Here is a 26,229-nt window from a genome sequence, read left to right on the forward strand (position 1 = left end):
GTTGATTTGAGGCTATAAGCACATGAGAGCACATTTTTAAGCACATTTCCCCCCTTAGAAAATCAAATATTGTATTAATTCTGAGGTGGCAAAGACCATTCCATTTATCGTTAGACAAATTTGTACTAAACACCTATCATGTGCAAAGCACATCTTCTTTCCTATTCCTAAAAGCACCCTGCATATAACAAGAACTTGATAAATTCTTGTTGACTTGAAGCGAAATGGATTGCTTTTAGATACTGGAAATTTTGTGCAGAATTTATTTTCGTGGCTGGGTTAAAGTTATTAAAAACTTCTGGATTTGTTTATTAACCCTGGTATTGGAATCTTGCTAAAGGAAAGTTTGTATCATACATCCAGCCCAAGCAGATGATGTGAATCAGCAGGGAATAAATGAGATTCCAAAATCAGGAGATAACTTTTTAGAAGTATTTTTTCCTTTCTTGCATGAGGGACATGAACAACATCTAATTTATTTCCTTCACATTGTAGCACAGCATCAGATCCACATTTCTGCTTTCACCGTGTTTGTGTCTGTGTTCGCATCTGAACCTGGAACCATTCCATACCGTATTGCATTTCTTCAGAATACATTCAGCTTGGGGATTTCATGGTGAGTAAAGAGCTCTCAGAACATAAGTTGCAATATGTTGCTTTTAGCAATTCAGTATATTCAATCATTGGAACTTCTATCTTTCCACATTTATTTGCCTGCCAACATGTGGGTGTACATCAACAAATTTGCATAAGGTCTACAAAGAGCAAACATAGGGATTTTTGCCCACAAAGATGCTGTAAAGTTGCCAATATTTCTCAGTTGGTCAAAGTCCCCTTTGAGCTTTTACAATCCATTTTTAAAAAGTAGAACGTGCTTTCAGGTCTCCAAGTACTCTTCTGGAAGTATACCCTTTTCTATCTATATCTCAAACTGGTGCAGAGAAAGAACTTAGGCTACAGCAGAGCTCAAGATAGAAGGTTCGCATTTGGTTGAATGTCTTAATGAACTGCCCAGGTCTCTAATTTAGTCAGATAAGCGTGTATTATATTAAGTACCTGCTATGTGCTCAGCATTAAGTTTGTTTGCTAATGAGGAGCTTTCTGAAGATGGAGAGAGAAAGAGAAAGTCAGGGAGGCAGGAACAGACAAAGAAAGGAACACAGAGACAGGCATACCGAGACAGACAGAGACAGATAACAAGAGGAAGATGAGAATCTGTCACTGACACATACAGCCTGTGACATGGGTAAGTCATGTTGCATATCTTTAAGATTGTTAATTGCAGAAAAGTTACTAATATACATCAGTGGAGGAAGTCTCCATACATGAAATCATCATGATGGTGAAATTGTTGGTTAAGACCAAAAGTACCATTTATATTTACATATATTAATTTCTACTTAGACCTTAGGGTACTAAGGGATTGGCCTATTGATGCAGATTTAGCTCCTTGACGATGTTTTGCTTGGCCTTATATTTAGTTTAGTTTGCATTGTCTGACTCCATATTGACTTGTGTTATGCAATGACTGTACTATGATTACAACCTGGCTCTAAAGTTGACAGACTGACCATGGATAACTGTGGCTTGATTGGGCATTGCTGTGCAGGAACTGGTAGCCCATTTTGACACAGCAGCTCCACCCTCATTGCCTTCTGTTGGCCTTATAATCTCACATTCATTCTGTACTCCCTCGAGTCATAATGGAAAGCATTATGTCAATGAAAGCACTCAGGAGTCTAACAGCTATATTAATCTGGCACTATGAGGTTTATCAGACTTCATGCCTTTAGGTGTCTTTTGCAAACTGTGGTCAGTGGAAACATCACCTCAGCATTATTTTATCTCACGTAAATAATAAAGCTCATGACCTACTTTCGAGACACTTTTCTGTGCACAAAATGATGGGATGTGATTATTTCTTTGTCACTGTACAATCTCTGAAACAAGTGACCAAAAAGGCAGCCAAGCTTCTCAAAAGTGCACCTCAGGCCAGTACCTTTTGTAGACAATGTAGCTCTTTCCCTGGTTATCCCTTCATTTTCTTCCTTGTGCCAAGTTGAAAACAAAATCAAACTCTGATTTGAAAGGTTGGTGAGGTAGTTTCAAGGCTGATTGTATAGAAATGAAAAAGTTTTTTGCGTGCATTTCGCCTTTATGTCACATTCATTTCTGAACATATCATTTGACTTTCACTCCCTAAAGAAACTTCCCTTGCAATAAAAGTTTAAAAAGGAAAGAGAAGTACCCTTTTTGTAATCCCTTCTCTGAAGCCAAACTTGGTCATTATAATTCCAAAATGTTTAGTGTTATTGTTGTACTGTGTATACTTTTTATTATGTGTACCCTTTTCCTAGTTTGTGCTTACTTCACTCTACATCTGTTCATCTGCCTTTCTAGATTTCTCTGAATTCTTTATATTCATCATTCCTCATGGCACAATATTTTTTCTATTATATTCAAGGAAGCAACATGGTATAGTGGCAAGATCATTTGTTTTGGAGTCAGAACCCCTAGGTTCAAATCCTTTCTCTGATTCTTATTACCCCCCTGAGTTTAAATAAGCCATTAAAATCCTCTGGCATCCAATTCAATTTCCTCATCAATAAAGTAAGATTACAATAAAGTAATCCTATAGGGATTGTGAAGTCCTCTCAAGCTTTCTATTTCTATTCTTTCTATTCTTCTTATTTCTTTAGCCATTCCTCAACTGATTAACACTGACTTTACTTCTAGTTCTTAATGCTACAAACAATGATGCTATGAATATTTTGACCTGTATGGGCATTTTAGTCTATTAACACACACATACACATAATTCTAAATTATGTTCCCAAGTATTTGGACCAATTGACCTGATTCTTTTTGGAGGAGAACAGCTTGACAAGGAATCAAACTCCTGCCAAGGAAAAGCCCTAAATCTAGAGAGGGACATTGTTCATTGGGATGGTCTGAGTGTGACCAAGACAATAGTGGTCATGAGGAAGCCCCTTCACTTACCTGGGCTTCATTTTCCTCATCTGAAAAGTCCATTCCTAGCAGGTCAAATCGCCTAACAGACGGTAAGTATAATACAACTGTGTCTTTAAAATTCAAGGAAGGGGTCAGCTTCTGACTGTATCAACCTTCCTCTTTGAAAGGTTGACAGAGATTATGAGGTGATACAAGGGATTCTTAGCTGAAGCTGAGCATGACCCAGCTATGGTACTGACAAGCTGAAGAGATGATCAGCTTTGGATACTTGATGAAATTTGATCAAGTATCCAAAGCTGATCATCTCTTCAGCTCGTATCAAAGCAGGAACAACAAAGAAATCAAGATGTCTTACATTTCTCTTCTCAGGAAAACATTGAATTTGCAGGGGCTGTAATTGGTTATAGGACTATAGGCAGGTCACTTAATTTCTCTGGGCCTCAATTTTCTTCTCTGAAAAAGAACAAATCATTGCTAAGGTTTCTTCCAGCTCTAAATCCTCTGATATACTGGCAGCTTTCCGGTTGATTACCAACATGCCCCTATGTCTCCCCTATCCTCAAAAAACCCTCACTTGATCCTTATATCACCACTAGCTATCCTCTTATATTTCTCCTCCCTTTTATGGTAAAATTTCTTGAGAAGGCAGTCTATAGTAGGTGCTTCCATTCTCTCTTCTCTCACTCTCTTCATAACTCTTTGCCACCTGGCTTGCAACCTCATCATTCAACTGAACCTGCTCTCTCCAAAACTAGTAATGATTTCTTAATTGCCAAATCTAATGGTCTTTTTTTTTCCAATCCTTATCTTTTTTGACCTCTCTGCAGCCTTTGACAATGCTGATTACTGTTATTTTTCCTCCTCAATACTCTCTTCTCTAGGTTTTTTTTCCCCTTCTACTTGTCTGACCATTCTTTTTCTGTTGCCTTTGGTGGAACTTTATCCACGTCACAACTGCTAAATGTAAGGGTCCCAGAAGGCTTCATTCTGGGCCCTTCTCTGTTCTCCTTCTTTATTCTTTCAATTGATCAAGTCAATAAATATTTATTAAGCCTTCCTTATGTGCCAGGCACTGGGAATACAAATACAAACAAACAAACAAAAACAGTCCCTATCCTCAAGTAACTTACATTCTAGTAGGGAAGACACTACATAAAAGAAAGATGAAAAGTGGGGAAGGAGGCTGAGGTGAAGACATGAAGCTTTCAAGCATGGTGGCATTATAAAAAAATTTCAGAGAGTCGGAAGTGTGGAGAATGTTAACATCATTGGACTGGGTGTCCACCTTAAAATGGAGGTTCTGGGAGGACAATGACAATTGGAAGGAGAGAAAAGGGCACTTCCAATGTAAGAAGTCCAGGGTAAAGTGAACTTCCAGGGTGAACAGGATGATCTCATCAACTCCTGTGGTTTTAATTATCATTCTATGCAGATGACTCTCAGATCTACTTGTCTAGCATTCAGTCTCACCTCTCAAGCTGCCTATCAGACATTGAACCGGATGTCCCACGGACGTCTTAAACTCAATATGGCCAAAACTGAACTCATTACCTTTACCCCTAAACCCCCTTCCTAATTTCCCCATTACTATCAAGAACATCATCATCTTCCTAATTACCCGTGCCACAACCTAGGTGTCATCCTCAACTCCTCATTCTCACATCCTCAGTATTGAAATAATTATCAAATCCTTTCACTTCTACTTTTATAACATCTCTCATATGGTACATTTCTCTCCTCTGTTACTGCAACCATTCTGGTGTAGATCCTCATCATTTTACACCTGGACTATCAGAGTAGCTTGCTGATTGATCTCCCTTCCTCAAGTCTCTCCCCACTCTGAACCATTTTCTATTCAGCTGCCAAATTGATCTCCTTAAAACACAGATCTGATCATATTAATCCCTTTTAAATAAACTCCATTGACTCCTTATTACCTCCAGATTGAATACATAAAATTCTCTTTGATATACAGCCATTTAAAATCTGGTCCCTTCCTTCATTTCAAGTTTTCTTATACGATGTTCCCCTTTGCATACTCTGTGATCGGTAACATTGACCTTCTTGCTTTTCCTCTCATACTATACCCCATCTCGATACTGAGTATTTTTGCTGGTTGTCCCCCATACTTTGATCTCTCTCCCTCATCATCTGTGCCTCCTAATCCCCCTATTTTCCTTCAGATCTCTGCTAAATTTGTAACTTTTGCAGGAAGCCATTCCCATTCATCCTTAATATTAAGACCTTCATTCTGAAACTACCCTCAATTTATCATATATCTATATATCTCTATATCTTGTTTATAGAAAACTATTTGAATGTTGTCTCCCCTATTAATCTGTAAATTCTTTGTGAGCTGGGACTGGTGCCTTTCATTGTATCCCCATTGTTTAGCATGGGGTCTGGCACACTGTAGGCATTTAACAAATGCTAGTTTAGCATCAGATTAACTGACCTATGATTAGAGCACAACCTATTGGATAGAAATTCAATATTCAGATGCGTACTTTTATTGAATTAATAAATTAAGAAATAGATGTAATATTTAAGACAAGAGGATTTATATGAAAGGATTTTCAGATCTCTTTACCCTGGTATCAGGTAAAAATATATTCTTTTGTTTCATGTCCTTTCTGGTATGTCCCATCAGTATATTGCTTTATTTATTATTATATTAAGAATTGTTCTCTTTGAAGTCATTGGGTCTCCTCTTCCCTTCAGTGCAGATAAACCTCATTTTAGCACTTCCTCCTATTTATCTCCCCTGTCTTCACCCCCCACAAAGTGCCTGAGCAAAAGAATACTGAGAATGGAGTTTGATAAAAAGCTAATAGGACTTTTCTGTCTAGTTTATAATGTTTAGGTAGTCTGTCTTTTTTCCTGCTTTGGCAAAATCTTTTTCCTCCAAAGGAAATCACCTGCAATTGGAAGAAAGTAGCCAAAGAGAAAGTGGGATAATAGAAAAAAAAAAAGAAGTGGGGCTTGAGGGGATCTGACAGCCTACCTTAATCCAAGCCCTTCATTTTTATAGTTTAGGACACCAAGGTCTAGAAAGACGAACTGACTTGCTTAAGGTTATTCAGGTGGTCAAACAAACAGCAAAACCAGAATTAAACCCAGGTCTTCTGACTCCAAAACCCAGTGTTCTTTCTACCAAACCACCTTCCCTCTCTTGAGTAGTTCACAGTCATGATCTCTTCACTCCACAATAGAGTAGTACTGTGTCCTAATGTTTTCACTAGGAAAAAAACAATCCTGGACAAGAAGTCAGAATTACTGGTTCCTAGTTTCAGCTTTTCTATTTACTAGTGTATGATGGGAAGATGTCACTTAATCTATCAGAGCCCCAGTTTGCTCAGTGGTAATACATTGCAGTATCATACCTGTCTCACAGACTTGTTTTGAGAAATGCTCTTACGTTAAAGCAGTATGGAAATGGGAACTGTTATATAGAAATTTGCTTTAGAAGCAACTTATAAAAATATGTTGATTTCATAAACTAAGGCACACCATGACTCCAGAACACATCTTTTTTCCTAAGAAAGAATTTCATTTTCCTTTATTCAAAAGTTATTTTTCCAGCAAAGGCAAGATGGTAAAATAAAGAGAGCCTGAGGTCTCTCCATTCCTCTCCAAGAAACTTTTTAAAAGTGCATCAAAATAAATTCTAAGAGGGATAATCATCAACAACAACAAAATAAAATCATAGTAAATATTTTTTCTAGCATGAGGCAGCTTAGGAGGACAGAAAGAAAAGTCTGCTTACACACTGGTAGAGGATGTGCTTGGGGAGAATGCAGTGCACAGGAATTCTTAGGGAATTGAATGTCTGATCAGAAAGATTCAGGAGACCCCAGTGTTAATGCTAGGTGCAGTATCAAACATGATTTGGCAGTTGTATTTCTCATTATCTAGTTCTGGGTTGCAATTCCAGGGTAGAGAGAAACGGTTGTTGTCACAAGGGAACAGAGACTCTACCTGAGTAAGAACCAGCGTGCAGAATAGGAGAGTAGTGAACAGAATTCTCCATGGATCACATCAGTTTGGAAGTACTGAAATCTTACAGGCACCCACTGAACTGAAAAATAGCTCATAAAAGATAGAAACACAGACTAGATATTCACCCCATCCAACCTCTGGAGGTGAACAGAGCCCAACTGGAGGTCTAAAATTAAGAAATAATCTGCAAAAATGAATAAGGAACACAAAAAGAGCATGCTCATAAAAAGACAGGGAAGCTCAAGATACAAACTCAGAAGACAATGACTTGAAAACATCTACAAGCAAACTCTCAAAGAAAAATGCAGAATAAACACTAGCCCAATGAGAATTTTTGGAAGAGCTAAAGAGACTTTAAAAGGAGCCAAAAAAGGAATTTTTTAAAATTAAATAAAGGAAGTAGAGGAAAATATGAAAAAATGATGAGAGAAATGAAAGAAATCTACAAAAGGAGAATTAAAGAGGCATAAAAATACTGAAGAAAACAACTTAAAAATTAGAATTGGTCAAGTGGAAACCAGTGACTTCATGACACATCAAGAAACAATAAACAAAGTCAAAGGAATAAAAAAGAAGAAGAAAATTTGAAATATTTTAATTGGAAAAAATTGACCTTTAAAACAGTTCATGGAAAAACAATTTAAGAATAATTAGACTACCTGAAAGTCATGAAAAGAAAAAGAGAGAAATTACCCATATATATTAAAATCAGAGGCATAGCTAAAATTGATCATTGACCATTGATCATCTTGTAAAAGAAATCCCCAAATAAAAATTGCCAGGAGTATTATGGCCAAATTCCAGAGTATCCAGGTCAAGGAGAAAATAATATAAGCAACAAGATACAAAGAATTCAAATACCAAAGAACCACAGTAAGATCGCACAAGATTTATTAGTTAACACTGAAAAGGATTGGATGGCATCAAATATTAAATTGTAGAATGAAAAGGAGTGAGGATTACACCAAAGAACAACTTACCCAGTAAAACTGAGTATAAGCCTAAAAGAAAGAAAAAGTAGTTATTTAATGAAATAGAGGATTTTCAAGCATTCCTGATGAAAATACCAGAGCTGAATAGAAAATTTGACATTCAAATAAAATAATCAAGAGAAGCATAAAAAATAAACATGATAAATCATAAGGAACTTAATAAGATTTACCTATTTACATTCCTGTTTGGGGAGATAATACATATAATACTTAAGATCTTTATTATTATTAGTGCAGTTAGAAGGAGTTTATTTAGACAAAAGGTATGGGTGAGAAAAGGATATACTAGAAAAAGGGAGAGGAAGAGGGGAAATTGTCTCACTTAAAGGAGCCCCAGAAAGAAGAATTTTTACAGCAGAGGTGAAAATGGAAGGGGAGAGAGTAAGCAACACTCAAACTTCACTCTCCTCCGAACTAGTTCAAAGTGGGAAGATATACACATGGAGAAAATTGGGTATCGACATTCATCTTACCCAACAGAGAATAGAAGGAGAAGGTGCTAAAAGAAAGGTGGATGATAAGAGGAAAAGAGATTCAGAGAGGTAGTGGTCAGAAGCAAGAGAGATTTGTGAGAAGAGATTTGTGGGGGGCAGGGTGAAATAAAAAGAGAAAGATAAATGGAAGAGAATAGGATGGAGTAAAATACACAGTTAGCAATCATAACTGTAAATGCTAATGAGATGAACTCATCCATAAAATAGAAGAACATAGGAGAATGGATGGGAAATGAGAATCCCATACTATGTTGTATACAAGAGACTCCGTTTACAAGTCTTTCTGTTGACATGTTCAAACAGAAAGATACACACAATGAGTTAAAAAAAATGTCTGGAGCAGTATCTTTAATTTTCAGCTGATGTAAAGAAAAGCAGGAATAGAAATCATGATCTCAAATATACTTAGGAAAACTACATGTGTAGGATAAAAGGTACTATGAAAAATGGATTAATATTAATAGTGAATATATATGCACCAAAATATCATAGCATCCAAATTCCTGAAGAAAAAGTTAAATGTTCTACAGGAGGAAATAGTGAAACTATACTAGTGGGAGAAATCAGTTTACCCCTTTTAGACCTAAATAAATCAAAACATAAAATAAACAAGAAAGAACTTAAGAAGATGAAAAGAATTTTAGAAAATTAGGTTTCCTGGACATCTAGAGAATATTGAATAGGAATTGAAAGAGCGTAACTATCTTTCCAGTTATATATGGCACCTTCACAAAAACTGACCATGTATTAGTGGCTAAGAACCACACAAACAAATGCAGAAAGGTAAAAATGTCAAATGCATCCTTTTTGGACCATGATGCAATAAAAAAAAATTACATTCAATAAATGATCTTAGAAGCACAGATTGGAAATTGATCAGAAAGCAAATGATCAAGAACAAATCATAGAATCAACCAATAATTTCATTAAAGGTAATAACAATTAGCATATTGAAATTGAAGTTTCAGCAAAAGCAGTATATAAGGGAAACTTTATATCTCTAAACATACATAAATTAAAGAAAGAATATATTAATGTCTGTGTAACTAAGAAAACTAGAAAAAATAACAAATTAAAATCCTCAATTACACATCAAAATAGAAAGCCTGAAAATAAAAGGAGAGTTCAATAAAATTCAAAGTGAAAAAATTGATATAATGAAGAAAACTAGGAGCTGATTTTATGAAGGAAAAAAATCAATATACGATTGACTAATTTAACTTTTTTAACAAAAAAAATTACCAGTATAAAAAGTGAAAAAAAGTGAATGAACAACCAATGAAGATTAAATTAGAACAATTAATAGGATCTCTTTCTAATAATTAAAGGAATTATTTGGAGCTAAACAATGTAACTATATGCCAATAAAACTCTCATTTTAAATGAAATGAATGAATATTTACAAATATGTACACACACACGTGTGTATGGGTATATATATGTATATAGATATATACATATGCATATATTATATATACATATATAATGCCTAGACTAATGTAAGAGGGAATAGAAAATATTTAAACAACCTTGTTTTAGAAAAAGAAATTGAACAAAGTATAAATGAGCTCCAGAAAAAAAAACAATTAATTCCAGCATTACATAAACTGCTTGAAAAATTATGTAAAGAAAGAGTCCTACCAAATTCATTCTATGTCACAAATAAATTTTTGATACCCAAAACAAGGAGAGGAAAAACAAAGAAAGAAAACTATAGATCAATTTTTCTAATGAATTTTGATGCAAAAAAATTAAATAAAATATAAGCAAAGAAATTACAGCAATATAACACAAAGATCATATACTATAACCAGGTAGCATTTATACCACAGATTTGGACTTGTTCAATATTAGGAAAACTATAGGCATAATTGATCATATCAATGATAACAACAAAAACCATACGATTATATCAGTACATATATCAGTTTGCCTTCAACAAAATTCAACAATTCCTATTAAAAATTCTACAAAGCAAAGGTATAAATGGAGATTTTCTTAAAATGTAAGTAGTATCATACTTATTGTTCAATATTATACCAGAAACACTAGCTACAACAATAAGACAAGAAAAAAGAAAGTGAAGGAATAGGCACAGATAATGAGGATACAAAACTATCACTTTTTTTTTGCAGAGAATATGATTAGAAAATTTTAGAGAATCAACTAAAAACTAGTCAAACCAATTAATTTTAGCAAAGTTGCAGGATAAAATAAACTCACACAAATCATTAGCATTTTTATATATTATCAACAAAACACAACAGGAAGAGATTGAAAGATACATTCCATTTAAAATAACTAGAGACAGTATAAATACTTGAGGGTCTACTTGACAAGACAAACTTAAGAACTATATGAACACAATTACAAAACACTCTTTAAACAAATGACAGATCTAAATAATTGGAGAAATATTAAGTGCTTATGCAGATGCTGAACTGATATAAAAAATGACAATACTACTTAAATTAATTTATTTGTTCAGTGCCATACCAGTCAAGCTACCAGACAATTACTTTATAGAGTTATAAAAAAAGGAAAAAAACAAAAACAAAATTCATCTGGAGGAACAAAATATCAAGATTATCAAGGGAATCAATGAGAAAAAAAGTGAGAGAAGGTGGTTTAGTAGTAGCAGATCTCAAACTATATTACAAAACTATAATCACGAAAATAGTCTGCTACTGAATAAGAAACAGAGTGTAGACTGGTGGAATAAGTTAGGTACATAATACATAGAAGCTAATGAGCATAAAAGCCTACTGTTTGATAAAACCAAAGACCTCAGATATCGGGGGTAATAACTCGTTATTTGACAAAAATTGCTAGAAAAACTGGCATGTAGTCTGGCAGAAACTAGGGATAGACCAACATCTCAAATTGGAAACCAAGGTGAGCTTAAAATGTGTACATTTAGACAAAAAGGGTGGTGTCATAAGCAAATTAGGGAATCATAGAAGAAATTTCTTATCAGATCTATGGTCAGGGAAGAATTCATGATTAAGATAGGTTCTTGGGAGGTAATGTGGATAATTTTAATTATATAAAATTGAAAAGTTTTTGCACAAATGAAACCATGCAGCCAAAATTTGAAGAAAAACAGGAAATTGGGGAAAATTTGTGGCAAGTTTCTCTGATAAAGATCTCACCTCTCAATTATATATAGAACTGAATCAAATGGATGCATATAGGAGCCATTCTCCAGTTGGTAAATGGTCAAAGGATACGAAAAGTCAGTTTGCAGAGGAAGAAATCACAGCTATCAATAATCATATAAAAATGTTCTAAATCACTAATAATTAGAGAATTCCAAATTAAAACAAGAATCAAGTAGTACCATACACCTACCAGATTGGTTAACATGACAGGACAGAAAAACCACAAATGCTGGAGAGGGTATGAGAAAATAGATACACTAATGCACTATTGATGGGGCTGTGAACTGTTCCAACCATTCTGGAGAACAATTTGAAACCATGGCCACAGGGTTAGAAAACTGTGCATCCCTTTTGACCTGGTAATACTGCTACAAACAGATCAAAGAAAAAGGAATCAGACCTATATGTACAAAATATTTATAGCAGCTTTTCTTTTTGTCTTGGCAAAGAATTGGAAATTGAGAAGAAACCTGTAAAATAGGGAATGGCTGAACAAGTTATGGTATAAGAATTTGATGGACTACTATTTTGCTGTTAGAAATGATGAATGGTATGGTTTCAGAAAAACAGGGGAAGATTTATATGAACTAAGGCAAAGAGAGATGAGCAGCACCAGGATAACAATCTGCATAGTGAGAACAACATTGTAAATAATCACTTTAAAATACTTAGTGATTTTTGTCAATAAAATGATCCCGTACATCTCCAAAAGATTCATAATGTAAAATGCTATCCACTTCCAGATGGAGAAGTGATGGACTCAGAGTGTCGATAGAAGGATTTTTTTTCTTTCTTATTCTTCTAGGCTTCATCCCCTCCACAAAAAACAAAACAAACAAAAAAAAAAACATGACTAATGTGGAAATTTGTTTTGCATGACTTCATATGTATAATGGGTATAGTATTTCTTGCCTTCTTAATGTAGAAGGAAGGGAGAGAATTTGGGATTAAAAATAAAATTTTAAAAAGGTATTTTCATACATATATATGTGTATGCATGAAAATAACTTTTGTTTTTTTTTTGTGGGTTTTGTGGGTTTGTTTCAGTATTTACATATAAAATACTAGAATTCTCTTAGAGCTCTTGACCTTAAGGTAATTCTGCATCTTTACATGTCTTATTGAAGTGAGAGGTATCCTGTGGATAAAGCCATCACTGTTATACGACTTAAAGGTACATCAGTGTTTTCACAAGATTTCTGGGAAGTGTGGAAGCAATTTAAAGAACCAATTCTTTACTTTGCCTGGGGCAACCTGCTTTAAGAAACAGCGTCATGTTAGGATAGTAGAGAGAGCACTGACTGAGTTAGGACTTCCCCAGGCCTGAGTGAGTCTTGGTTCTGACAATAGCTGTGTGACCCCAGGCAAGTCATATAACCTCACTGATACTTAATACCCTTCTCTAGAATGTGCATGATAATAATAATTATTGTACCTGTCTCATACTGTTCTTGTGAGGAAAGCACTGTGCAGATTGGATAAGCTCAATAGAAATGATAACAGTTATTAACAAGAAGATGGCACCATAGGCATTGTTAGTGTCCACAAAGACAATCTCATTTATGAAAAGGTTCTTTTTTTAAGAGACTAGATCCATTCATTAAATAATTGATTAGAATTTTCAAGCTCAGTTTGTACTAAATCATATAAATATGACAAGTTGAACTAAAACATGGGCATATGAATCAGATCTCATCCCTCAGCATTTTCCCAGATGTTAAGGTTTGGGCCTTGAATCTCTAAAGTCTATTTCTGCTGAAAGTAAAACAATACTATTAATATTGCACCCTTTCTAATATGCCCATTCAGATGTGTTGGAAGATTTGTAAATGGATGTTTGGAAAAAGACATACTTTATTCATAACCACTTGACAGCCATGAAACAAATTCTCCTCTCACTCAGGGTGGTTGGGGAAGAGGCTGAGGAACAAGCCTGAAATGAGTATGGCATTTACACATGCTTCTGTGGGCTTATAATTGGCCAGAAGCACCTGCTCCATTTGGACATATATTCAGAATCATAAAAATTGAAAGTATAAAAAAGAGATTAACAATAATTTGTTTCCTTCTTAGAACAATATTGTTGCTTAAATGTATTGTCTAATAGGATTCAGAGAGGATCAAAGGGTCACTGATTTAGAACTGGAAAAATATCTAAGAGGTCATCTAGGCCAACCTCCCTTATGTAATGGATAAGGGAACTCAGGGCCACAGATATTAAATGGGTTAAATGACTTGTCCAAGCTCAAATATAGTAAATATGAATCAGAATTTGAATTGAGGTCCTTTAATTCCAAATACTATGTGTATATATATATATATAGATAGATATAGATATATATATAATTATGCAACATTGAGTTCCCTTTCCTACCCCACCTCACAATGGCTTCCTACATGGCATTGAAAAATAAAAGAAAATACTTATCTAGCCAAATCTGTCTCTTATGTGGTACTTGAGATTCTCACATAAAGAAATGTTTGGGGTTAAGATATTGAAGATTCTGTTAAAATACAAATGCAAATAATATCTAGAACTATTTTGATTACGTGCTACTCTCAGTAAGACATTGAACACATACCCAAATATATGTGTAATTTAGTTATTTATCAAGTATGTAAAGTATTACTATACTTGTATATATCATAAAAATATGAACACAATATAAACTAAAAGAATGAGATAATGATGAAATAATTTTGATACTAGAGTCAAGAGGGAACCATTGGATTTTGTTGAGTAGGGGAGTTGTAAGGTCAGGCATTCACTTTAGAAAAATTAAGTTGAAAGAACAATTATTTCTAATAGTATATAAACTACTTGGAAAATAGGTGAAGAAAGAGTCTTACAAAATTATTTTTATGATACAAATATGGTGCTGATACCATACCCAAACAAGGAAGAACCAAAAAAAAAGAGAAAGAAAATTATAGACCAATTTCCCTAATGAATACAGATGCAAAAATTTTAAATGAAATATTAGCAAAGAGATCACAGTAACCTATCATGAGAATAATACACTATGACCAGGTAGGATTTATACCAAGAACTCAGGGTTGATTCAATATTATGAAAACTATCAGCATAATTGATCATATCAATAACAAAATTAACAGAAATCATACGATTATCTCAATAGATGCAGAAAAAGCTTTTGACAAAATACAATATTCATTCCTATTAAAAACACTAGAGGACAAGTTAGAAGGTCAGTGGGAGGGGGTCTGTCAGTACTGGGTGAGAGAGAAACATAGTTGAGTACAGGGCTGCAGGGCATGCCAATACAGTCTCAACTTAGCAAACTAGTAACCAGGACCCTATCCCCCAGCACAAGAAGCCTGGGACAGTGCCCCATGTGCCCCAGAAGCTGAGATCAACTTTAAAAGCCAGAAAAAAGGCAAACAACATGAAGAAGAAGCAACATAGAAAAACAATGACCATAGAAAAGTATCTTGGTGACAAAGGAGATCAAAATACAAATTCAGGAGAGGATGACATTGTCAATATAACCCCATCTGAAACCTCAGAGGGGAATATAAACTGGTCTCAAGCCCAAAAAGCCTTCTTAGAAGAGCTCAAGAAGGATTTTAAAAGTCAAATAAGTGGGGATAAAAGAAAAACTGAACAATTCATTTAAAAATACAGTTGACAAAAATGAAAAAAAAAAAGTACACTGAAGAAAACTACTCCTTAAAAAGCAGAATTGGCCAAATGGAAAAGGAGGCACAAAAGGTACTGAAGAAAACAATTCATTAAAAATTACAATTGAGCTATTGGAAGCTAATGACTCTATGAGACATCAAGCATCAGTCAAGCAAAATCAAAAGGATGAAAAAATAGAAGAAAATGTAAAATTCCTCATTGGAAAAACAAATGACCTGGAAAATATATTGAGGAGCCATAACTTAAGAATTATTGGTCTACCTGAAAGCCATGATGAAAAAAAGAGCCTGGACAGCATTCATAGGAGATCATCAAAGAAAGCTGCCCTGAGGCCCTAGAACCAAAGGGTAAAATAGTCATCAAAACAATCCACCAATCACCTGCTGAAAGAGATCTCAAATTCCAAATTCCAGAATTATCAGGTCAAGGAGAAAATCCTGCAAGCAACCAGAAACAAACAAACAAACAAACAAACAATTCAAATATCGTGAAACCAGTCAGAATTACACAGGACCTTGCAGTTTCTACATTAAAAGATTGGAGGGCTTGGAATATGATATTCTGGGGGGCAAAAGAGCTAGGCTTACAACCAAGAATCACCTGCCTAGCAATACTGAGTATAATCCTTCATGGGAGGAGATTAACATTCAGTGAAATACGGGACTTCCAGACTTTCCTGATGAAAAGAGCAGAGCTCAATTGAAAATTTGATCTTCAAATACAAGAATCAAGAGAGGCATAAAAAGGTAAGCAGGAAAGGAGAAAAAAAAAAACATGTTATTCAATAATGATAAACTGTTTACATCCCTACATGAAATGATGATTTAAAACTCTTGAGAAATGTATCTTTATTATGACATTTAGAAGGTATATATGTAGACAGAGAGAGTGAGTTTAAGTTGACTTTGATGGAATGATAAAAAACCAAATGAAGTGGCAAAAAGGAGGGGGGCAGAAACAAAATGGCGGAGTAAAAGTAGTGACTTGCTTGAGCTTTCCCCCAAACCTCTCCAAATAGCTGTAAAAAATATCTCTAAACACATTCTAGAGCAGCAGAACTCACAAAAAGAGAGAGTCAAACAAATTTCCAGCCCAATACAACCTGGAAGGTCGACAGGAAAGGTCAGTTGCACTAGACTGGGAGAAAAACACAGTTCAGCATGGGCCCTGCAGGCAGACCAGGCCTCAGAGAACCTAGAGTAGGCCTCAAGTGACTGAATCACAGGCAGCTGTGGCAGTTTCCAGATTTCTAAACCCACAAATGCCCAGAGCCCAGGCCAGGACAAGAGTAAACACCTTGCCTTTGATCACACCACCTTGGAAGAATTGAAAATTTATAGGTCCCAAGAAATATCTCTGAAAACAGCTGCACAAAAACCCTGAAGCTTGGAACAGTACATCCTCCACACTGGAAGCAGACCCCTACCTTAACAAAGAGTTTAAAAGGCAAGTAATTGACTGGGAACATGATCAAATAGCATTAAAAAAAAGCAAACCATAGAATCTTACTTTGGTGACAAAAAAGTTCAAAACATACAACCAGAGGAAGATAACAAAGTCAAAGCTCTTACATCCAAAGCCTCCAAGAAAGATATGAATCAGTCCCAGGCTATGGAAGAGTTCAAAGAGGATTTTGAGAAGCAAGTAAGAGAAGTAGAGGAAGTGGTGAAAAGGAACTGTAATGGGAAAAGAGGAAAAAAGGAAGCAGAAAAGGGTAAAATAAGGGAGATGAGCACTGTTTGAACTTTATTCTTATCAGATTTGACTCATGGAGAGAGCAACACAGTCAGTTAGGTGTAGAAATTTAACTTACCATAGAGGCAGCAGGAGGGGAAAGGAGAAAGAAGAGGGAAGGAAGGATAGAATGGAGGGAGGAAGTAATAATGGAAAAGGGAGAGAAAAGGAGGGGGCTGATAGAAGGGAGGGCAGATTGAGGGAGGCAGTGGTCAAAAGCAAAACTCTAGTGAGGAGGAGAGAGAAAAGAGAGAGAAGAAGAAAGAAAAGCATAAATGGGGGAGGGAGGAACAGGATGGAGAGAAAGACACAGATAGTAATCATAACTGTGAATGTGAATGGGATGAACTTTCCCATAAAACAGAAGTGGATAGCAGAATGGATTAAAAACCATAACCCTACAAAATGTTGTTTACAAGAAATACATTTGAAACAGAGGGATACACACAGGGTAAAGGTAAAAGGCTGGAGGAGAATATATTATACTTCAACTGAAGTAAAAAAAACAAAAAAACAAAACAAGGGTAGCAATCCTGATCTCAGACAAAACAAAAGCAAAGTTAGGCAAGGAAACTACATCCTGCTAAAAAGCACCATAGACAATGAAGTAATATCATTACTAAACACATATGCACCAAGTGGTACAGCATCCACATTCTTAGAGGAGAAGTTCAGGGAGTTATAGTAAGAAATAGACAGCAACATTATTCTAATGGGGGACCTCAACCTCCTTCTCTCTGAACTAGGTAAATCTAACCACAAAATAAACAAGAAAGAAGTTGAGGTGAATAGAATATTAGAAAAGTTAGGTATGGTCGACTGCTGGAGAAAATTGAATGAGGATAGAAAGGAGTATACTTTTTTCTTGGTGGTACATGACACCTACACAAAAATTAAACATGTACTAGGGCATAAAAACTTCACAATTCCATGCAGAAAGGCAGAAATATTAAATGCATCCTCTTCAGAACATGATGCAATAAAAATTATATGTAATAAAGAGTTATTGAAAGATAGACTAAAATTAATTGGAAACTAAATAATCTAATCCTAAAGAATGAGTGAGTCAAACAACAAATAATAGAAACAATCAATAACTTCATTCAAGAGAATGGCAATAGTGAGCCAACATACCAAAACTTATGGGATGCAGTGAAAATGATTCTTAGGGGAAGTTTTATATCTTTAAATGCTTATATGAGTAAAATAGAGAAAGAGGAAATCAATGAATTGGTCATGGAACTAAAAAAAGAACAAATTAAAAATCCCCAATTAAATACCAAATTAGAAATACTTAAAAACAAAAGAGAGATTAACAAAATTGAAATTAAGAAAACTATTGAGCTAATAAATAAAACAAAGAGCTGGTTTTGTGAAAAAAAAAACAAAAAATAAATAAACCTTTGATCAATTTAATATAAAAAAAGAAAGAAGAAAAACAAATTACCAGTATCAAAAATGAGAAGGGTGAATTCAACACCAATGAAGAGGAAATTAAAATAATAAATAAGAACTATTTTGCCCAACTGTATGCCAATAAATTTGACATTTGACATTGGATGAATATTTATTAAAAAATATTGCTCAAATTAACAGAAAAGGAAGTAAAATACTTAAATATCCCATCTCAGAAAAAGAAATTAAACAAGTCATTGATGAACTACCTAGGAAAAAATCTCCGGGGTCAGATGAAGTTACAAGTGAATTCTATCAAACATTTAAAGAACCATTTATTCTAATACTATATAGACTATTTGGGAAAACAGGCAAAGGAGTCTTACCAAATTTATTTTTTTTGATGCAAGTATGGTGCTGATACTTAAACTAGGAAGAGTCAAAACAAAGAAAGAACATTGTAGACCAATTTCCCTAATGAATACAGATGCAAAAATTTTAAATAAAACATTAGCAAAATCATTACAGCAACATATCATGAAAATAATACACTATGACCAGGTAGGATTTATACTAGGAATGCAGGACTGGTTCAATATTAGGAAAACTATCAGCATAATTGATCATATCAGCAACAAAACTAACAGAAACCACATGATTATCTCAATAGATGCAGGAAAAGCTTTTGACAAAATACAACAGCCATTCCTCTTAAAAACATTAGAGAGCATAGGAATAAATGGAGTCTTCTTCTTTTTTTTTTTAAGAGTCTTCTTTAAAATGATAAGTAGCATCTACCTAAAATCTTCAGCAAGCTTTATATGTAATGGGGATAAGTTAGAAGCATTTCCGATAAGATCAAGGGTGAAACAAGGATGGCCATTATCACTGCTGTTGTTCAATATGGTACTGGAAATGTTAGCTTTAGCAATAAGAGAAGAAAAATAAATTGAAGGTATTATTTAAGCAAAGAAGAAACAAAGCTATCACTCTTTGCAGAAGCTATGATGATATATACACTTAGAGAATCCTAGAAAATCAACTAAAAAACTACTTGAAATAATAAACAACTTAAGCAAAGTTGCAGGTTATAAAATAAACCCACATAAATCATCGGCATTTCTATATATTACCAACAAAGCCCAATAGCAAGAGATAGAAAGATAAATTCCATTTAAAGTTACTGTAGACATTATAAAACATTTAGGAGTCTACCTACCTAAACAAAGCCAGGAAGTATATGAACACAATTGCAAAACACTTTTCACACAAATAAAGTCAGATCTAAACAATTGGAAAAAAAAGTCAGTTGCTCATGGGTAGGTCAAGCTAATATAATAAAAATGACAATTCTACTTAAATTAATTTACTTATTCAGTGCCATATCAATCAAATTACCAAAAATATTTTAGAGAGCTAGAAAAAATAATAATAAGATTCATCTGGAAGAACAAAAGGTCCAGAATATCAAGACAACTAATGAAAAAAATATGCTGTGGGAAGTGGTGTGGTCATACCAGATCTTAAATTGTATTATAAAGCAGAAATCATCAAACCTACTTGGTACTGGCTAAGAAATAGAGTGGTGGATCAGTGGAATAGGTTAGATACACAAGACACAACAATCAATGACCACAGTAATTTACTGTTTAATAAACCCAAAGACCCCAGCTTCTGGGATAAGATCTCACTCTTTGACAAAAACTGCTGGGAAAACTGGAAAACAGTTTGGCAGAAACTAGGCATAGATCAATATCTTACACCCTACACCAAGATAAGGTCAAAATGGATACATGATTTAGATATAAAGGCTGATACTATAAGCAAACTGGGAGAGTAAGGAATAGTTTACCTGTCAGATGTATAGTGAATGGAAGAATCCAAGAGATAGAGAACATTATGAAATGCAAAATGGATAATTTTTATTGCATTTAATTGAAAAATATTTGCACAAACAAAGCCAATGCAACCAGATTAGAAGGGAAGCAGAAAGCTAGGAAACAATTTTTACAACCAATGTCTCCGATAAAGGCCTCATTTCTAAGTATATAGAGGACTGAGTCAAATTTACAAGAATTCAAGTCATTCCCCAATTGATAAATGGTAAAAGGATATGGACAGGCAGTTTTCAGAAGAAGAAACTTAAGCTATCTATACTCATATGAAAAAAATGTTCCAAATCAGTATTGATTAGAGAAATGCAAATCAAAACAACTCTGTAGTACCATATCACACCTGTCAAATTGGCTAACATGATAAAACAGGAAAATGATAAATGTTGGAAAAGATGTGGGAAAATTGGAACATTAATGCATTTTTGGTGGAGTTGTGAACTGATCCAACCATTTTGGTGAACAATTTAGAACTATGGCCAAAAGGCTATAAAAATGTGCATACCCTTTGACCCAGCAGTAGCACTTCTAGGTCTGTATCCCAAAGAAATCATAAAACTGGGAAAAGGACCCACATGTTCAAAAATATTTATAGCAGTTCTTTCTGTGGTTGCAAAGAATTAGAAATTGAGAGGATGCCCATCAACTGGGGAATGACTGAACAAGTTGTGGTATATGAATGTAATAGAATACTAATGTACTATAAGAAATGATGAGTAAGTAGACTTCCAAAAAAACCTGGAAAGATTTGTATGAACTGATGCTGAGTGAAGTGAGCAGAAACAGGAGAATGTTGTACCCATAAACAGCCACATTGTGAGATGACTAATTTTGACATACTTAGCTCTTCTCAGCAATGCAGGGATCTAAGACATCTCCAAAAGTCTAATGATGGAAAATGCTATCTGCATCTAGAGAAAGAACTATGGGGTTTGAATGCAGATCAAACATACTATTTGCTCTTTTTTTCCTCTTCTGTTTTGTTTTGTTTCTTCTTTCTTGTGGTTCTTCCTATTGGTTCTAATTCTTCTTTACAATATGACTAATGTGAAAATACATTTAATAGGAATGTATACGTAGAGTCTATATCAGATTGCATGCTGTTTTGGGGAGGGGGAGGAGAGGGAAAGGGAGAAAATTTAGAACTCAAAATTTTACACAAGTGATTGTTGAAAACTAAAAATAAATTTTAAAGATGTGTTAAAATAAAAGAAAGATCAAGTTGTTTGGGTGTGTGGAGGATGGACTGGAGAGGAGAGACTTGAAGGAGGGAGGAATCAGTTAGTAAACTTTTGGAATAATCCAGGAAAGAGATGAAAAGAGCTTGATATAGGATAGGTCCAGGGATATGCTGGTAAATGTTTAACAACAGGCTCTCCCTCCAAAACAAATCCCTGTATGAAAAATACATTTTTAAGTTTAATCTGAATTATTAATTGTTTCTTCCTCACATTCTTAAGTCTGGACAATACTCTCAACAATAAATCAAACACTGTTTTTTTGTTTTGTTTTGTTTTGTTTTTTTTTATCATTTGCCAGATTTCCAAGGTATAAATGCAAACAATGATAATTTAACAATGAACTCCAGCTGGTAAGAGCTGGTTTTAGCATACCACATATTAGTGGCTTTAGAAGAAGAGTGAAATGATGTGTGACATATATAGATAGAACAGATGGGATTTGCAAAATGTTTGGCTATTTTAACTTGGGCTAAGGGTACGTGAGAAATTAAAGATGACACCAAAGAAATTGATGACTGAAAGGATGGCAAGGTCCTTGATAGTAATTTGATACTTGAAAAGAGAGATGACTTCAGAAGAGAGGATAATATGATGATATCTATAATCCAAATTATACTCCATTCATGCCTACACATCTTATGTGACTTATTCTGTCCTTTCTGAAATTTTTGATTCTTATACACTAGTCACTCCCCTCCAACCAAAGAGCCTACTTTCTGAAAGGTGATTACCACAACCAAAAGGTGATGGAGGTGTGGGTGGAAGATGGTAGGAAATATTTTCCCCACTTGTGTCTGATTAGCTGCTATTGTTAGCCATGATTTTAGGTTATAATTGCCTCAAGGGGCCCAGCCCCAACTCAGGGGTGGGAGTTTGGAAACTTGTACATCAGAGAGAGGGAGAAAAGTGGAATGGAGAAGATTGGGATAAAGATAGGCAAGTTTGCTCTAAAGGCAGGCCCCACAATTATCTATTGCAGTGAGGGTGGGAGGAGACTTCTGGTTGATCAAAAACCACTTAAGATCAGGTCATGCACCTTTCCATCACCCAAGTGACACCAAGGCCCCTGCTTTAGAAATCACTACTTGAGAGGCAAGAAGTAAATGGAAAGCTTCAGCAAAGGGTGGTAGATAACTAGGTGACAATATGAGGAAATTTAATATCTAGAATGGATTGGAGCCAAAAAGAAAAACACTGAAAGGAGAATGGAAAGGTTTTGCAGATAGATTTGTAAAATGCGGATTTTTGATTAGATTGTCTTTTATTTTTCCCCCAACTCTAAGATTCTATAATTCTATGACTGTATACCTCTCACTTCACCTAATTTAGTTTTCCTTAGGTATAATCCTTGTAGCCAAAGTTAACAGGAATGTAAAAATGACTAATTTTAAATAGATATCTAAGAGTTTTTACTTCATCCTCAGGAACTTGGTGCCTTTGCTCAGACCCAGACAGTGAGTGAACTGTATATTTAGTATGTCAGAGATTGGAGATTTCATGTGTGGATTCACCCAATACCAGAGCAGATTATAATCCTTCCATACTTAAACGGATAAACTTTGTGAAGTCTATGGTTGCAGGTATCACCTGGTATCACACCACTGAGTGACAAGCCTCTAAGATGGTTCTCTGACAACAGACATACAGTTTATCACTAAGCTTGAACTCAAAGCCCTTATGAATTGGTAGGACCTTCCAGAGATTAGATTTCATTGTCATGGTTTTTAAGAACCCATGGTAATGTTCATATGCTACCATAAGGCATTAGAACAACTCTTTTTCTTAAAATATACAAGCAATACACACGTACATACACACACACATGTGTACTATTACATTGTAAAGAAAAAGAAGTCCTAATAACATAGATTCCACATTTTATCATCTTACACCCCTCTATTCCCTCGATTGTTTTATCTATCTATCCAATTGATATGGATATCATATGATAGACTTCAGGGTACCAGTTAATTCTAGTCCATTTCAAACAAGATGTGAGATATCTATGAGAATGTTTTATGGGAGTAAGCAAGACCATAGTTTATCATTTTAGCTTTTTGCATGAAACATATCTGCTTTATATCTATTGATGGATTAGCAAAAATTATTGTCATGTCCTTATGGAAGAATTGCTTTTCTAGAGAATTAAAGATTTAAAATATTATCTTGGGCCAGAGGACTTATCATCTACCACCAAATAGAATAATTTTAGGGATGACTGGGAAGATTCTTAATCCTTCCCATAACCAAATCCCTGACTATTTGAAGTTCCACTGTTAATACTTATGGCCACATTTTATAATGAAAAGAACGTTGCACAGCAAAAAACCTTGATTTGAATTACTCAATTAAATGAATAGTAAGTATTTATCAAGTGCCTACCACTGTACCAGGTGCTGAGAAAACAACAAAGAATGGCACAGTCACCTATCGTAAATAAAGTTACATCCTAAGCTTGATGATCTTAGAAAAACATGGGTAGACTTGCATGAAATAATGAGGAATAAAATAAGCATAACCAAGAGAATGTTGTATATAGTAATAGTAATATCGTTTTAAGAATAATTTTGAGTTACTAAGTCATTTTGACTATTTTTGACTAAATACCCAAATTAACTACAAATTAACTACAAAGGACCTATGAAGGGAGATACTATCTGCATCCAGAGAAAGAACAGATAAATAGAAGTATGTATAGAATGATTGTACACATATATACATTTTTGTGCCTAATGGTAGTCATCTCTAGGATGGGAGGAGGAAAAAATAAAGGAAAAAAAAGAAATTTACATGGTGATTTTATTATATATTTTAAAGGAATAGCAAGTTGTAAGTAATAGATTTGCAGTTTCATGTGTAATCATCTTTTTTATTATTATAATATATAATATTATGGAATATGGAAAAGCTTGTTTTATTCAATAAATTAAAAACAAAATAAATGAAAATTTAAAAAAAAGTTATATCCTAATGGGAGAGACAAGTACATTGTTGTATATGAAGGGTGTTTCAAAATTGTTAGTGCAGTTTTACTCAGACCAGACCTGAGTATAGAGTAGTTGATAATGAAAAGTTGAAGATTTGAGGGGGGTGGGGTAGATTATGGATATAATCTGCTGGAGAATACAGTTGCAGATGAGATAAAGTGCACATGTGGAGAGGTGGGCTTTGGCAAGTGGAAAGGTGACTTCTTTCTCAAATATTGCGGAGAAGGAGGAGAGAGTGGGACTTGTATTGAAGGAGAGGAAGCTCACATTAAATTGTCTTAATTTTCTCAGGAAAGTAAGAATTAAGATCTTCATTTGAGAGACAGGAGAGAAAGGAGAGGAATTGGAGGCAGTTTTGGACAAATCATTCAACTTCTGATGATACTCAGTTAACTCATCTATTAAATGGGGATAAGAATACTTGCACTACCTATCTCACAGGGTTGTGAGGGAAATGGTTTATAAATGATAGAACATTATACACCTGTGCACTGCTATTATCATTCATTTCTTCAGCTCAGGCTGAAATGCTTATCTCCCTGGGAATGATAAAATGTTATGGTGTTATCAGTCATTTATACCTCAGTGTCACATTCATTTCCTTTCCAAGAAGCAAATTTTGATAGTGATAGCTCATAAGGGAGCTGAGTGCCTAAGGGAGAGGGAAAGGTGGATTAATTAGAAATCTGGGGCTTCTGAGGAACACACACACACACACACACACACACACACACACACACACACACCAAATTTACAATTTTTTACAGGGGCAGCTCCATAAGCTGAGGATATGTAATGCTCCTAGTGTCTGGGAAAACTTTTCTCCCTAAAGACATATCATTATTTTTTGATCCAGAGAATTTGGGGGACAAAAAATGGAAGTTGCTTATTTCAGTGAGCAAATCTTTTGCCTGCTCAGGCCCAGTCAACTGAATTCAGTACAGTCATACCTCTATCAGGCAGGAAGTAATCTAAACCTTCTTCATAAAGATTGATGTTTTCATCTAGGAATGAGTTCCATGAATTCTCTCATTGCCTTGAAAATTATTGTTTCCTTTTACTTGTTCTCACCTTACCCCCTTTAAGCTTCAGTGGGTAAAAAGGGATTATCAATTTTATGTTCTATTCCCCGTGATTCCTGTGTTAAGATTCTCATCTATCTCTACCCCACAGTAGCTAACTCTCCGCTTTCTATCCACAGCTCTGCTTGGTTTGAACTCCAAAGAACATGATACCCCATCCAGGATAAGCCAATCTCCTGAAATCCCATCACGATGTTAAATTCAGCTTTGGATTCTGAACACATTTCTAACTCCCTCAGGATCCTGTTCCTTCAGATTAGAGGGCTGGAGGGTGGAAGAGTAAATTCCTCCAACAGCTTTCCTTTATAGAGGGCTGGAATCTCTAGCTAAATTTCCACCATCCATCTAAAACTCTACTTGGTTTGAACTCCAAGGAACATGACACACACACCCCACCCCACCTTCACTGTGACAAATACCTCCTGGTGGCTTCTATCCTTTCTACCTTCCTTTGATGTATTATCTTTCTTTATTAGATTATAAGCTCTTTGAGAGTAGGGGCTCTCTTCTTATTATTTATATCCCCAGTGCTTAGCACATAGTAGGTGCTTAGTATATTTATTCAATTTAATTGAATTAAAAAGCTTGAAGGTTTTACTGAGAGTTCCAAGAGTA

Source organism: Vombatus ursinus, unplaced genomic scaffold, assembly GCF_900497805.2.
Source record: "Vombatus ursinus unplaced genomic scaffold, bare-nosed wombat genome assembly UNPS02014791.1, whole genome shotgun sequence".
NCBI classification, from domain to species: Eukaryota; Metazoa; Chordata; class Mammalia; order Diprotodontia; family Vombatidae; genus Vombatus; species Vombatus ursinus.